At 37.5% G+C, this 12,822-nt stretch overlaps 1 protein-coding gene across 1 annotated transcript in view; it reads left to right on the plus strand.

The window, feature by feature from the left end:
• The window catches only part of COL24A1 (collagen type XXIV alpha 1 chain), a 314,245-nt gene that overhangs the window by 257,598 nt on the left and 43,825 nt on the right, over positions 1-12,822 (plus strand). The window lies entirely within an intron of this gene.

The following is a 12,822-nucleotide window of genomic DNA, read 5'->3' on the forward strand; positions in this document are numbered from 1 at the left end:
TTGGAACATTTAAGCCATGGCAGTACCTCGAAGTAGGTTCAGCCAAAAATTATTTTTCCTTTACATTTGTCAGTATTTTACTTGACAAAAATTGTGTGAATATTTTTTTCTCGGCATATCTGGTGATGCATGACATAGATTCTCTTATTTTTCTATAAAAGTTCTATCTTATTTTATCAGAAATTTAAATATCATACTTTATCTTCATTTAGCCATTTCTCTTCTTTCCTTCCCTCATGTCATCATAATAATGATATTTGTTGTTTTCATCCGAGGATATGTTTTTATTGATTTTAGAGAGAGAGAGACATTGATGGGTCGCCTGCTGTATGTGCCCCAGAGGCATGGAACATACAACCTAAGTATGTGCCCTGACCAGCAATCAAATCTGCAACCTTTTGGTGTCTGGGGCGATGCTCCAACCAACTGAGCCACCCAGCCAGGGCCATTAACCACATATTTCCAAGAACCAAGTAAAATTTACTCTGGTACCTTTCTGTTATTTGTACATGTTTATCTGTTTTTCTCTTCTTAAATAATAAATTAATCCTAGTGTTTATCAAATGTAGCATGATGCTGTACCTAAACCCAAACCCAAATTAATAGTCTTCATTTACTATAATGAATTATCTCATTGTTAAAAAAAAAAAACACCATGAAACTATGCTGTAACCAACTTAATTTTACTTTAGAAATAAATATCTGCCCAGATTCTATTGGAAAAGGTGAATGTTAATAAAGAGCCTTAACATGGTTTCTATTTATTTAGTGGCAATATGTCAGAACATCAGAGCATTATCAGGTTAAGGTCTAGCAAACTTTGACAGCCAGACTAATGTTTTTAATTAAACTAGTTATCTTATAGACTTCTAGTAGCCCAGCGCATGAAATTCATGCATGGAGGTGGGGAGGGGTTCCTCAGTCCAGCCAGTGCCCTCTCGCAATCCGGGACCCCTTGGGGAATGTCAGGCCTAAACCAGCAGTCAGACATCCCTCTTGCAATTTGGGACGCTGCATGCACCAGTGACCTTACTCTTCCTACAGGTGAAAGGCATCTTGCTGTTGTATGAGCAGCTACATTTTTTTTCCCTGATTATAAAAAGTAGTACATAACATGATCCTTCTGAAGCAGTAGTACCATTTTCCCCATCTTATGGGTGGAAAAACTGAAGCAGAGAGAAGTTAAGTAATTGGCTTTGTCACACAGTTATAAGTGTCAGAATCAGGGCTGACCACAAAATGTGCAAGCCAGGGTCCATGCATGTCATCGCTGCATCATCCTGTTTTTCAGTGTTACAGTAGCGTTGCCAGGTTTTAATTTTTAAATCTAAGAGACTGTTCCCAATATATAGGGTCCCTAAGCCTGGCAAGCCTAGGGCCAATCTGTGGGGTGACTGGCAGGGCTATTGGGGGCAGCCTGGCGGGCAGTGCGCGTCACAGCTACCAGTGGAACATTCAGTCCATTTGCATATTAGGGTTTTATTATATAGGATGCCATTAACATCAGTTGGGTTAAAAAGGACTTTCATTTGATATCTGTCTTAAAAGAAACTCAAATCTAAAATAAAAAAGCACAAAACAAAATAATTAATAAGTAAATTTAGGAAGGTTACTAAAATGCAAGATGAATATACAAAACTGAATTGAATTTCTATATACTAACAATGAATAGTTAGAAATTAACATTTACTGGTAAAGAGCAGTTCTTAAAATAGTATTAAAATGGCATAATCTGACCCCCACATACAATGTGCAAACCTGTATACTAAAAACTATATATCATTGCTGACAGAAATTAAAGAAGACCTAAATAAGTGGTATGTATTCTATGTTAATGGATCAGAAGACAATACTATTAAGATGTCAGTTGTCCTATATGTTGGCAGTATCTTAAAATGTTAAGCATATGACTATCATATGGCCCAGCCATTTAACTCCTAACCAAGAGAAATGAGAGTTTATGTCCACACAATAACTCACGCATGAATATTCATAGCAGCTTTCTTTGTAATCACCCAAAACTGGAGGCAACCCAAATGTCCATCAAAAGATGAATTGCTACCCTAACCAGTTTGGCTCAGTGGATAGAGCGTCAGCCTGCGAACTGAAGGGTCCCAGGTTCAATTCCGGTCAAGGGCATGTACCTTGGTTGCGGGCACATCCCCAGTAGTGGGTGTGCAGAAGGCAGCTGATCAATGTTTTTCTCTCATCGATGTTTCTAACTCTCTATTTCCTCTCCCTTCTTCTCTGTAAAAAAAGCAATAAAATATATTTTATTAAAAAATGATGAATTGCCAAACAAATTGTAGTACATATGTACAATAAAATGCTAGTCTGCAATAAAAAGCATGAGCTATTGATACATGCTGCCACATGAGTCAGTCTCAATATACCAGGAGATACACTGAGTTTTTTTAAGGAGCAGACAAAAGGGGGCACATACCGTGTGATTCTGCTTACATAAATTGTAAACTCATCTGTAGTGACCAAAAGCAAATTAGTGTTTTCCTAGAGATGTGAGTGCATGTTGGGAGGCATGGGAAGGATGGCTTACAAAGGGATAGGGAACACTTTGGGAGGGTGAATATGTTATGTTGCTTGTGATAATGATTTCACAGGTGTGTTATTTTAAAATTGATTTGAGAGAGAGAGAAACATCAATTTGTTGTTCCACTTATTTACGCATTCATTGGTTGTTTTTTGTATGTGCCCTGACTGGGGATCAAACTGGCAACTTTGGCACATCAGGATGATGCTCTAAGCAATTGAGTTAGGTCAGGGCCACAGGTGGATTCTTTATTCCAACTTAATTTATGTCAATTATGCCTTACATAATTTACAATGTGCAAAGTGGTGTTATATTAGGGAGGTGGCAAGGAGAGATGACACTGAGTAATAAGTAAGAGTTAGGAAATTAGGAATAATCATTGTGTTGGGAGGCAGGAAAGAAACATTCTAGGTAGAGAAAACAGCATATACAAAGGAAGAACATTGTGTTTTAAGAACCATAATAAGACCAATTAGGGGCTAAAGTTTAGTAAGCAAGTTATAGAGAGACTTTGATTCTGTTCAGGTATACAAGGGACACATCATAGTGGATATAGAAGGTCATATTAAGGATATTGAACATTATTTAAAGACAGTAAGAACCCATTGAGGTTTAAACTTAGGAGTGACATTATCCAATTTTACATTTTTAAGGAATTCCCTATGGCTCCAGTATGCCAAATGGGTTGGAAGGGAGAAAGGTTAGATGCAGGAGACAATAAGAAGACTGTTTATTGCATTATTCCAGGCTACATATGTTCATGGCTTAGACTACACTTGTGAAGTGAAAATGGAAAGAAGTGGATGTATTTAGGTATTATTTAGGAGGTAGCTTTAACAGGATTTGATATTGGATTATAAGGGGTAAGGGGAGGTGGGAAGGTGTCAAGGGTAACTTCCATATTTTTAACTTTTGCAAGTTTCTAACTCAGTGCACTGTAGTGCTTGTCACTAAAAAAGCCAAGACTGAAGGAGACCCAAATCTTATGGGTAAGGTTATGATATTCAAGTGGAGATAAGTTAGTAATTAAGTATTCTAGTCTAGAGCTTAGAGAGGAGGTCAAATATTAATTTTAGTGTCATCAACATATAAAAATGCTCCAATCAGAGTCCTGTAAGAAGTATGTGGAACACTCAATTGGAATTTTGAAGAGACTATTTAGAGAAACATAGACAGGGTTAAGACTATCAATAGTAGGAAGTGGTTATCATCCTTAGACCTGAAAGGTTAAAGGGAAGAAATAATGTCAAGTCAAGAGTTAAGTGGAATTGTTGGAAAGGGGGCACCTCACAGGAGCCATCGTTGAAAGTAATCCAGCCACTGGCAGAATAGCAAAACTGGGGGCAATGTGAGAAATCAATATATTACCTCTCTCTCATCCCACTTTTCCGCATCCTAGTGGTACATCCCATTGGCCAACCCTACCTGGAATTCAGAGGACAAGAGAACCCAGGTGAGGCAGTCCAAGAAGGTCAGATTCCCAGAACAAATGATGAGATAGAGAAGGGGCAGTGAGCAGATTAGGGGAGAAAATGAAAACATAAACACGAATATAAAGTAAACAATGGAAAGAAAGTCCAGACTCAAGCTGTGAGGAATTCTGTCATTTAGAAGTCAGATAAAGAAGGAAGAGGAGACTTCAAAGGAAACTGAGATGGAGTGATCATGATAGGAGGAAAAGAATGTAATGTCATGAAAACTTAAGAAACAATAGTCCAAGAAGGAGAAAGTAATCAATTATATTTAATAATCCTGAGAGAGTTTGTTGGACATTTTTTAAATAAATTTTGGTTTCATTTTAGCTACTCAGCATCTTAAGCCCATTTTTATGTTTAGATATTTTTATATTTACTCTTTTTTAGTCTTGGCAAAAGACTAGCTTCTACTACAGAAGTCAAAAATTTCTGTCCAGCCAGGGTGGCTCAACAGTTGAGTTTCAACCCATGAACCAAGATGTTACTGGTTTAATTCCAGAACATGGTCAGGGCACATGCCTGGGCTGTGGGCTCCAACCCCAGTGGGAGGTAGCCTATCATTGATGTTTCTATGTATCTTTCCCTTCCCCTCTCTATAAAATCAATAAAAACTTTTTTTTATTCAGACTTTCACTTTCCAGTCCCTCCTTGAAACAGGGATGTAGGCCCAGGACCTAAATGCAACCAGTCAGTTCTATATACCTAGGCCCTCATTTTGGGGAGGTGGTGATACATAGAAACAGTAACAATGGAGATTCTGCTCTTTGGGCAATGGCAGTAACATCAGTAGCATTCAGTTCCCAGGGCTGGTGCACACTGCAGTGTCCAAATTCGGGCTGCCTCATCTCCCTTTAATTCTATCCATTTTTCAAACCTGCTTTTCCAAGTTTATCAGTGATTATATGAGCTACCTGTTGTCTTTTCAGTAAATTTCTGCTTAAATTATATAGGGCTTGTTTCTGGTGTGTGCAAGGAAGAATCTTGTGTACTATCGAAAGCTAGTAAGATGAAATTATAACCATTGTGTTTTAGTATATGGAGGTCATTCATAACTTCAGCAAATAACCATTTGGTTGATGAGTGAGGGCTGAAACAGGATTGGAGTGCTTCATAAGAGACCAAGGAGAGAATCCAGATATTCAGAAAATTCAGTGGAGAAATTTGGCTCTGACAGAGAAAGTAGGGCAATAACTAGAGAAGAAACTAAAATTCCAGTTGAACATATTTTTATATGAGAGAACCTCGGCCCTATTTAAATGCTAGAAGTACTTAGTGGAAATGCAGAGGCTGAAGACATTATCAAAGGAAAGGAGAATCTGAGTATGAACTGGTAAGACAACAAACCTGTATATTCTAGCTCCATTTCTTTAGTTATTCTCCTTCTAGTTGGGGATGGTTTTTAGAAATCAGATTCAGAAACATGTGTCCCTTTATATATGGCTAGTATAAAAAAACTCATTGGATTTTATGATGAAAGAAATTGGAATGAATTACAATAATATTGAATACCTCTCATGGCCATGAAGTTGAATGCTGCCTGGTATTGCAATTAGTAAGCAATGATTTATCAGATCATAAATCATATTTTTAGCTTTTTGTAAGAATTAAGTTAGAGAAATTTTACATGCATACTTAGGATAACAGGATGTTATTAAGTAGTTAAGTATTTTATATTCATCAAAACAAAAACAAAGTAATTTTTCCTTGAGGAATTCTCCTTTTAATCCTAAAGTTTACTTTGGTATTGATGAATATGGAAATATTTTCTACTGATGTCTCTGCTCCCTATAGAATATTTGCTGTGAAAGTAGAATGAGAATGTCTGTTCAATGAAATTAGGTAGCAATGGCTAAACTGGTCATTAGGGAATATGATTTCTAAGATAATTACTTCTAAATCCTACTATGTTGATAGAAAAACTACTTCAGAGAGTAATAGAGTTTCTAAATATTAGCAAATTCCCTGGAATATTTTCAACAAAGGATAAGAACATCTTTCCATTGGTCTTTTTTATTTTTTTTAATCATGGCATTGTGGTGTCTTTTGGCTTACCTTTAAAGACGTTTGAATTTTTCCACTGAGAAAAATATTTACTCAGGGATTTCTAGCATTATGCAACCACCTGATTTTCCTAAACAATGTTCTTTGGTTTTTTCATTTTGTTTTATTTTGTTGGGTTTTTTTAATTTTTTTTTTTTAATGTGGCCAAGGAGTTAAAGAATTCCTGGCATATTCACTCTGCAGTTTCAATGTTTTTTTTCAAGGTCACATGACTCACCGAAAGCCAATGTTGGGGAGGTTCACAGTTGCCTGTGTGAATTTCCTTCTGTAGAGATGAGAGTTTTGAGACTAGTCAACCGAGCACATCTGTAGTAAATGAATCTACATGCTGTTTTCATTGAGTTGGACTTCTGTACAAGCACAGAGCCTCAATCATTTATGAAAAAGGAAAACAACTTTTCTCTGCAAAGATCATAAATCCATTTGTCATCAAAATGAAGGCTTACAAGTATTTTTTTTTATTGCTACAACTAATAAAATTGGTTATTGGGAAGAAGGGAAAAAAACAAAATGAACAACGTGATTTAGGACAAATCAAGGCCTTTCAGTCTTGACTTTGCAGTTTGTCAGGTGAATACAGGCTCAAGCGTTGTCTCAAACAAGATGCTTGTCCCAAAAGAACATTGAACGTTTTGAGTTTTCCACTTGTGGGTAGTGTCCAGTATAAGAAGGAAACACACACTTCATCAGCCCACTCATAAGCCAAGCATAGAGTAGCAGGACCACCGTGGGAGCTTCTATTAGAAACACCAGCAGCCCTGCCACCCATCTGGGCCGTGCCTTCTCTGGTCCATGAGCTAGGCACACTAAAAAAATTTCTGTTTCGCCGAAACCGGTTTGGTTCAGTGGATAGAGCGTCGGCCTGCGGACTGAAAGGTCCCGGGTTCGATTCGGTCAAGGGCGTGTACCTGGGTTGCGGGCATATCACCAGTAGGAGATGTGCAGGAGGCGGCTGATCGATGTTTCTCTCTCATCGATGTTTCTGACTCTCTGTCTCTCTCCCTTCCTCTCTGTAAAAAATCAATAAAATATACTTTAAAAAAAAAAAAGAAATTTCTGTTTCTACAAAGATACATTTATTTCTTCTCAGTATTTTGAAGAAAGAAACATACCTGCATTCAGCAAATCCTTTCAACTCTTGATGACTTAAGAGATTGATGATCAGTTATGCCGTATACTGATTACTACTTTCCCCTCTTCTACTGCTGCTCCTTTGGCTTATTTTCCGCTCATTAGGAACTCTCCCAGAGCAGCCAAAGCTCAATGTATTTGGCTGCTTACTAGCAACAAAATGAAAGACTTGCTAAAGGATTAACTTTCCTACTTGAATCTTCAATGACTTGAAATAATCCTATCAAGTTCATACTCTTTGTGGAATGTTGTTCCTTCCTAATCTGGTCTCTGTTTATATATATCCAGTTTACATTCTACCTTTCTCCTCACGAGTGCTGTGCATTTCAGCAAATAATTGTTAAGTGCTTATTATGTATCAGGTGGTATTCTACTTGTTAAATATGCATAAAGTTACGTAATACAAAAACTTCATGAAGTAGGAAAACCCATTATCTCCAGTTTACAGGAAAGGAAGCTTAGATTCAGAGATATAAATAACTTGCCTAAGGTCACCCAGACAACAAATAATAGAACCAGTATTCAATAGCAGGCCATCTAGATTCAGAGAGTGTGTTCTTAACCACTATGCTAGACTCCTTCAAGACTGTATGCTTAATTACTAAGACATCCCCCAAATTCTGTGTATTTCCCTCTCTTTCATGTTTTTATTCAGACATGTTTTCCCTCTGCTTGGAAAGCTCATCCATCTTGCCCTCTGACTTAAGGATGAACAACTTTTTGATCTTCCAGGACTAAATGGAACTGCTACTTTCAGGTGCTCTCCCCTGACCCTGCACTCAGAGTTAAGCATGCATGCTCTGAACTTCTGCACACTCTGTACACTGCTTCTGTAAGAGCCTGGATAATATGGTTTCTATTCCTTATCTTCATGTCTTTCTTCCCCCAAGAGATTGTAAACTCCTGTAGAACTGAGATTGTGTTTTCTCTGTATCTCTAGCACATAGCACAGTGACAGATCCATAGAAGAAGCTCAATAAATATTTGAGGAATGAATATTCTTTGCATAAGTATGATTTTGGAGACCTGAGTTTAAAATTTTTAACATTTTAAGCATCATCCATAAAATGAGTATAATACATAATTGGTATGGTTTTTAGAATCAAATGAAAATATTGTTTGTGAAATGCTTAGTACACTGCATGGACTTATTGAATCATCATCTTTTAATAATATTAAATATTAATGGTTAAGCTAATATTTACTAATTCAATAAATATTTATGTAGTGCTTAATCTGAGCCAGGAGTTAGGAAATGGAGCAATGAACAAAGAAGTGAATTCATGGGCAAAGAAGTGAATTCATAAAGTATTAGCCATTGCAATTAGACAAGAAGAAGAAATAAAAGGCATCCAAATTGGAAAAGAAGAAGTAAAATTGTCCTTATTCACAGATGACATGATATTGTACATAAAAACCCCTAAAGACTCCATCAGTAAACTATCAGACTTAATAAGTGAATTCGGCAATGTAGCAGGATACAAAATTAACACCAAGAAATCTATGACATTTCTATACACCAATAGTGAACTTACAGAAAGAGAGACTAAAAAAGTAATCCCATTTACCATCACACCAAAAAAAAATTAAGATACCTAGGAATAAAATTAACTAAGGAGGTAAAGGACCTCTACTCAGAAAACTACAGGATGTTGAAAAAAGAGATAGAGGAAGACATAAACAGATGGAAGAACATACCATGTTCGTGGATTGGTAGAATCAACATCATTAAAATGTCCATACTACCCAAAGCAATCTATAAATTCAACGCACTCCCCATTAAAATACCAACGACTTATTTCACAAACCTAGAACGAACTCTCCAAAAATTCATCTGGAATAAAAAAAGACCCCAAATAGCCACAGCTATCCTGAGAAAGAAGAACAAAGTAGGTGGGATCTCAATACCAAATATCAAGCTGTATTACAAAGCCACTGTTCTCAAAACTGCCTGGTACTGGCACAAGAAGACCTATAGATCAATGGAATAGAATAGAGAGCCCAGAAATCGACCCAAACCACTATGCCCAATTAATATTCAACAAAGGAGGAAAGAACATACAATGGAGTCAAGACAGTCTCTTCAATAAATGGTGTTGGGAAAATTGGACAGATACATGCAAAATAATGAAACTAGACCACCAACTTACACCATACACAAAAATAAACTCAAAATGGATAAAGGACTTAAATGTAAGATGGGAAACCATAAAAATACTAGAGGAATCCAAAGGCAACAAAATCTCAGACATATGCCGAAGCAATTTCTTCACTGATACAGTTCCTAGGGCAGTGATGGCGAACCTTTTGAGCTCAGCGTGTCAGCATTTTGAAAAACCCTAACTTAACTCTGGTGCCATGTCACATATAGAAATATTTTGATATTTGCAACCATAGTAAAACAAAGACTTATATTTTTGATATTTATTTTATATATTTAAATGTCATTTAACAAAGAAAAATCAACCAAAAAAATGAGTTCACGTGTCACCTCTGACACGTGTGTCATAGATTCACCATCACTGTCCTAGGGCATTGGAAACTAAAGAGAAAATAAACAAATGGGACTACATCAAAATAAAAAGCTTCTGCACAGCAAAAGAAACCATCAACAAAACAACAAGAAAGCCCACTGCATGGCAGAACATATTTGCCAATGTTCTCACCAATAAGGGTTTAATCTCCAACATTTATAGGGAACTCATACAACTTAACAAAAGGAAGATAAACAATCCAATCAAAAAATGGGCAAAGGACGTAAATAGACACTTTTCAAAAGAGGACATTCAGAAAGCCAAGAGACATATGAAAACATGCTCAAAGTCACTAATTATCCAAAGCAAAACAACAATGAGGTTCCATCTCACACCTGTCAGAATGGCTATCATCAACAAATCAACAAACGACAAGTGCTGGGGAGGATGCGGAGAAAAGGGAACCCTCATGCACTGCTGATGGGAATGCAGACTGGTGCAGCCACTATGGAAGACAGTATGGAGTTTCCTCAAAAAGTTAAAAATAGAACTTCCATTTGACCCAGTGATCCCACTTCTAGGAATATATCCCAAGAAACCAGAAACACCAATCAGAAAGGATATAGCCATCCCTATGTTCATCATAGCAGCACAATTTACCATAGCTAAGATTTGGAAACAGCTTAAGTGCCCATCAGCAGATGAATGGGTTAGAAAACTGCGGTACATATACACAATGCAATACTATGCTGCTATAAAAAAAGAAGGAATTCTTACCATTTGCAACAGCATGGATGGAACTGGAGAGCATTATGCTAAGTGAAAGAAGCCAGTCAATGAAAGAAAAATACCACATGATCTCACTCATTTATGGATAATAAAGACCATTATAAACTGATGAACAAAAATAGATACAGAGGCAGAGCAGCATCAAACAGACTGTCAAACTACAGCGGGAAGGCCGGGGAGGGTTGTGGTGGGAGTAATCAACCGAAGGACTTGTATGCATGCATATAAGCATAACCAATGGACACAAGACACTGGGGGGTAGGGGAGGCCAGGGGAAGGTCAAGGAGGGAAAAAAGGAGACATATGTAATACTCTTGTAATACTTTAAGCAATAAAACAAAATTTTTTAAAAAAAGAAGTGAATTCATGCAATATACATGGAACAGCAAGAAATTGCTGATATTTGACTATTTTTGACACCCCCCCCAAAAAAAAATATTACAATTAAATATGGATCACCAAATAATTGGTTAGTAGTCTATAAATAAACAAATTAGTTAATTCTGAATTGTGGTAAGTGCTATGAATGAAATAAGTAGGGTTTTGATATGGATGAAACAGACCATGGAGGCCTCACTGAGGAGGTTATACTTCAGCTAAGGACTAAAGGTAAGATTAAGCCAAGTGTATAAAGAATAAAGGAAGAACATACCTGCCGGGAGCCGGTCCATCCTTGCTGTTTCAAGGGACCTAGCATATATGGCATACGGTTCTTAATATGTTTGCTCACCTTCTTGGCGCTGTGTTTTAAACAAGGTCACCTCTCCGAGAAAGGTTGAATCCCCAGGTAGGGATTTTCCCCTGAAGTTAGGGAGGGAATAAAACCCCTCAACTAAGTGCCAGGCGGGTAATTAATCACTTTAACTACGAACAATCATGCTTAAACTACATAATCTTTTCTCCCTGGAATGGAGATAAGAAACGCCCTAACCTTTGTAATAGAGATTGATAGGATTGAATCAACTGGTATAAATACAGTTGTAACAAGAAAGAAACTCTCAGAACTCAGAACACAGAACTAAGGACACAGGGCTTGGAAGACAGGACCAAGAGAGACAGAGCCTAGGCACAGAACCTACACAGAACGTTCTCTAGAGACAGAAGAACCTCGCTGGCGAGAGCATGCCGGAGGATCCTGGACAGGGACTAGCCTCGGAGCTTGGAGGCAAAGCCTGGCGAGAGAGCATGGCAGGGGATCCTGGACAGAGGCTGGCCTCAGAGCCTGGAGATGGAGCCTAGTGAGAGAACATGGCAAAAGATCCTGGACTGAACCTGACTACAGAAATTTGCAAGAGAACCTGACTAGAACCTGGTGACTGAACCTGTCTGGAGTACCTGGACAGAACCTGGCTGGAGATCCTAAGCAGAACCTCTCTGGAGATCCAGACCAGAACTTGGCTGGAGATCCTGGCTAGAGATCCTGGCTAGGCTGCTGATCAACTGAACACTGTCTCCGTGTCCTTCCTTCTTCGCCGACTCCGACTACACCTTTGGGAACCCCTGGACCTGCTGGGGTTGGACCCCGGCACATACCATAGGAAGGAACTAAGATGAAAAAACCTGCAGTCAGCAAGTTTGGCATAGTCACTGGATTATCAGAGGTTCAAATGAGATAGTATAGAGATAGATTTTTTTGTTGTTTGAAATAAAATATGGACATTTAGTTTTTCATAGTGATGTGAACCTAGACATGTCTAAGCTAAATATAGATCAATAGCCTCTTTCTGTCCCTGTTAGTCCTGTGATTATGAGTTGAGACCCGGGTACAGGAGATTTCATATGATATACTAATTTTGTCCAATATTATAGTGCCATTTGCACTCTGTGATGTAATACAATGTTAAACTTCCAGTATTCATTAAAGCTGAACAACAGTTCGTTTTGTATACTCTTGGGAATGAACCTAAGTCAAGCAGACCTGTCTTCACAGCCTTAAGACTTGGATCAACCCTGCTCTGAGTTCCATAAGCTTTAATATGTTTAGAGATTCAAAATTAAAGTTACCTCCTAACTTTAGTACACAGCTCATTCATAAATCTTATTTCTAGCATTCAGCCACATTACTTATGATTAGCACTGTAGGAAAATGTATGAATGCTACATTATCTAAATATAATGTAGCCTCCCATATAATCAACTAATAATTACCATCCCACATATTTTAAACAGCCAATTCTTTCTTAAGATGGATATATTTAGTAAATCAAATAAAATGAGAAATTCCTACTTAAACAGAAGTGTTTTTAATAGCTTGGAGTAAAGGAAGCGAGGTATTATTTTTACAACTCATTGGTTTGCTGCCTTAACAAAAAATGCAGTATATATTTTGCCCAATAATGTAAAA

Source organism: Myotis daubentonii, chromosome 3, assembly GCF_963259705.1.
Source record: "Myotis daubentonii chromosome 3, mMyoDau2.1, whole genome shotgun sequence".
NCBI classification, from domain to species: Eukaryota; Metazoa; Chordata; class Mammalia; order Chiroptera; family Vespertilionidae; genus Myotis; species Myotis daubentonii.